At 48.0% G+C, this 4,140-nt stretch overlaps 1 protein-coding gene across 4 annotated transcripts in view; it reads left to right on the top strand.

The window, feature by feature from the left end:
- The first annotated feature begins 2,357 nt into the window (after positions 1-2,357).
- LOC142501570 (excitatory amino acid transporter 1-like) overlaps positions 2,358-4,140 on the top strand; it is a 68,874-nt gene continuing 67,091 nt past the window's right edge. The window contains exon 1 of one of the 4 annotated variants that reach the window (XM_075611614.1): positions 2,358-2,476. The gene's annotated coding sequence lies outside the window, so the exon portion shown is untranslated. Of the gene's footprint in view, positions 2,477-3,854; positions 3,874-4,140 lie in introns of those variants that run through there. The other 3 variants (XM_075611611.1, XM_075611612.1, XM_075611613.1) reach the window with 3 other exon arrangements.

The raw sequence follows: 4,140 nt of genomic DNA, 5'->3' as shown, positions 1-4,140 counted from the left end.
TAGGTCTCTTCTGTTTGTGTAACTTTGTTACTCTACAGTGGAAGCCAGACTTAGCAGGTCCTTCTCTCAGTGTCATGCTAGGCTACCTTTAGCACTTTGCCAGCCCACTGTGGAAGGGCCATACAGTACTCAATGATCCATAAGTTTCTTCTGTCTGTGTAAACCTGCAGTAGAAAGGACAGACCTCACATGTCACATGTTACTTTTATCTCCATGTCACTCTGTGATAGACAATGGTGCATGAAGTCTGTCATTCCTATGTCATTGTGCGAAGGGACACACTGTTGTGGTTGGGACAGTGTCAATGAGCCTGTAGTGCCTTAACACTCTCTGTGTTTAATTATTTATAAAATATTTTACCAGGAAGTAATACATTGAGAGTTACCTCTCGTTTCCTGGGCACAGAGTTAAGACAAATAATACATGGTTACAAATACAGTTACATAAATGAACAGGGTATACATTATATACAAGACATTGCATGCACAGTTAAAGATAATATATATTATGGGCATATGAAACAGTTACAGACCAGATTAAAATGTGTGACAGCCTTAGATTTGCAAGAACTTAAACTGGTGGTGGATGTGAGAGTCTCCGGTAGGTTGTTCCAGTTTTGGGGTGCACGGTAAGAGGAGGAGGAGCGGCCGGATACTTTGTTGAGCCTTGGGATCATGAACAGTCTTTTGGAGTCTGATCTCAGATGATAGGTGCTGCAAGTGGTAGGGGTGAGGAGCTTGTTCAGGTAGCTGGGTAGCTTGCCCATAAAGAATTTAAAGGCAAGACAGGAAAGGTGAACTGTGTAACCAGTGAAGGGCCAGATGGAAATCCTTTGCTCCTGTTTTAAGGGACAGGTCATCCCAGGAGCTCAGAGGAACGCATATAATCAAGATGCAACACGATTTGCAGCTTGAAGAGATAACATAATAAAGTAATTGATTGCAAAATTACAACTATACCCAGCGGGGTTTTGTAACCGTCATGAGACACACCCTAAACAATTTCACCCGCGGATTGAAGGAGGAGTCCCCCTCTACTCAAATCTTAACCCCTTATGTCGTAATACCAAAAGGGTCGGGAAAGCATTGGATTAACATCTAATAACAGTGACATGTTTCATAGGTTAAAGGGTCAGTTCCACGTAAAAGCAAAGTAACCTAATGACAGTGACATGTTCAGGGCTGCAGACAGATTTCCTGGGGCCCAGGACTAGAGCTTCGCTCGGGTTCCCCCGGTGCCCCCCCCCCCCTCCCCGTGTTGGCGGCCTTGCAAGCCCTCCCCTTTCACACATGTATTTCTCTCCCCGTCTCTCATTCTCCCACCCACTTACTCACTCTCCCCACCTTCCGCTATCACTCAATTACCCACTCTCATTCCTACCACTCATTTCCCCCTCCTCCCCTGGCCACACACACAATTCTCCCCACTACCCATACATTTCCCCCCCCCCCCCCCCCAATACACACACATTACGTATCTCCGGGCTCACCTAGTAATCCTCTGGGTGGTGGCAACCCAGGGTGGGTGGTGGCAACCCTGGGCGGGCGGAGGCAAAGGCAACGTCTCCCAGTATCTCCCCCTGCTACTACTGACAATATGGCTGTGCGGCGTCAAATGGCGCCACATTGCCATGCCACAAATACTTACCTCTGGCTGCCGCCGGGCCCTGGCTCTCCCCAGCTGCTGTTGCTGCCTCGTCCCACGGTTTCTCTCTCCCGCCGCTGCAGGCCTGGAGGCCGAGCCTGACTTCCGCGGGCACCCGGGTTGGAGACAGAGGCCCGGCGTGGGAAGAGGAGGCAGCAGTTGAGGAGAGACAGGAGCCGGTGCCCGGCAGCTGGACGAGACCGGGCCCAACTTCCAGCGCCGGCCGGGTCCCCCCCACAGCCACCGGTCCGGGAACACTAGTCCTGGCTCTCACCCCGTCGCAGGCCCTGGACATGTTTAATGGGTTAAAGTAGGGGAGTGCAATCTTTTCCCCCTGCGCCCCCCTGATGGCTGTCCCCCCCTCCTCGCGTTCCCCTGCGGCGTTGCCATGTTTCCAGAAGCCGTCTGAGCCAAGGTAAGTGAAGTTTACAGAGGCCTTCGCCGCTCCCCATGCATTTAATTTAAATGCCTTCGGGAAGCACGCGGGGCCTCTGTAACCCCCCCCCCCCCCAGTTTGCGTACCCCCCGGTTTAAAGGTTTAGTCCACTGTAATACAAAAGTGTTCTAATGACAGTGACCTGTTTGATGGATTAAAAGCTCAGTAACATGTAAAAACAGAGACACACATAGAGGCAAAGAATTTCTTGAAATCAGACGCAATACTGTTACTGCTCTGCAATGTGTTACAGACCCCACCCCAGGCAGTGAAATAGTTAATGAGATAACTCCTTCCCTATGTCACTCCCCCACCCTTTTGCTTCTAGCCACAAGGCTGGCTGCTGCTAACTTTCCTCCCTCCCTGTATCCATATGGTCTCTGCTACGATTGCTCTGTAAGTATATACATTTTTCTATGCAAAGGAATTTTTGTGCATGTGCCGTATATATATATATATATATCTATCTTGTGGCTTTCTACTTCATAATGTATTTATATCTTGTATATATTCTTATTGCAGCAATTTCATTCTGTGTATTTTTCTGATCTAACAAGGAACATGAGCTCAGTACTAAAAGGAATGCAAGTATTTGACTTCTCTGCCAGAGGGACCGGCAATGCATTGCATTAATTTAATATGTAATGTACTGTATGTAGGGTAACGTCCTGACACCAGATTATCAGAAAGAGGCTCAGACAGTCATTGGTCTAGGTCTAATGTAGTGTGACCTCTTGACTGCAGATTATTAGGGACAGGCTCAGACAGTCCTGATTTTATATCTAAAGTAGGTCCCCCCCCCCCCCCCAAGCGCAAGACGGTTAACTCCATTCAGAAGCAAAGGGTTTAGATCTAACCTACTTCTAGTCGTGTATGTAAAAGGAGGGGTGGGTAATAAATTTTGACACGTGGGTCCTCCTTGAGAACAGAAGGTTGTATAACTCCTTTAAAGGGGCAGTCACAACATACATTAGCATTTCAACCACTGCATGACTGTCAGGAAAGGGGTTAATAGAATGGTTCCCAGATTTCACATTTATCCTGAACATGTATTTCATTGTAAATGACTCCTGTATGTTTCTTATACCATGGAAGTTATAGATGTAACCTTAATGAAAGCAGTAAAACCTTTAGCACTGCACCATTTTTGTAAAAAAAATGTTATTACAGGATTGAAGCAGGGGGTCTCTGTAGCTGAACTGTGTTAATTTCAGCTTCCGGGCCCCCTGCTTTCAGAGATACTAGTGTAACACCCTTCCCACTCCTCCCTCTCTCTTTCTTGCTTTGAGGCTGGCACTATCCACCTTTTTTTCTCCTGTCCCTTTTTATGTGGCAGTCATCTATCACCCACCTATCTCTACTCATCCCCCTTCTGTGCTCTATTTGTGCTCCCCCCTCTCCTTTCTCTGTTCCACTGCAGACTGACAACCTGGTCATGAATAACAACTCTGCCCTATCCTCCTCTTGATTTAAATGCCCCTCTTTTTCTCTGCTGTTCTCCCACTTCTAACCCCGCTCCCTGGCTAAACTGCCACACACGTATGCTCCGCTCCTGCACTCACTCCTCTTGTACTCTCGCAGACTTCCTTTACTGCAAACTTGTACTATCCTGTTTGAACGCTGCCCTCTCCAGGCCAACCAAACCTACCTTTCTTCACTAATCAACACTCGCAAGTCTAACCCATGCCGACTCTTCTCTGTCTTTGACTCTCCACTAAGGCTGCCTACCGTCTGTTACCTGTTTTTCTTCCTCCATTTCACCTCAGGACTTTGCTGACTATTTCAAGACGAAGGTGGATTCGATCCGTCAAGACATCCCCTCTGTATCATCGTCAAATTCTACCCCTCTTCCTAACTCTCCTCTTGCGTTCCTTGACTCTTTTTCCACTGTCATGTGTCGCTGTTGATCTCCTCTTCTCCCTCTACCACTTGCTTTCTTGTCCCAATTCCCTCCCATCTCTTCAAACCTCTTAGGCTGGGGCCATAGAGGGGTGAGGAGTTCGGAGCCGCGCTGACGCTGAGGCTCGCCAGCTGAAATCTGCGCGATTTCATGCCCATGC

Source organism: Ascaphus truei, chromosome 8, assembly GCF_040206685.1.
Source record: "Ascaphus truei isolate aAscTru1 chromosome 8, aAscTru1.hap1, whole genome shotgun sequence".
NCBI classification, from domain to species: Eukaryota; Metazoa; Chordata; class Amphibia; order Anura; family Ascaphidae; genus Ascaphus; species Ascaphus truei.
This window is presented reverse-complemented; position numbering and strand designations above follow the sequence as displayed.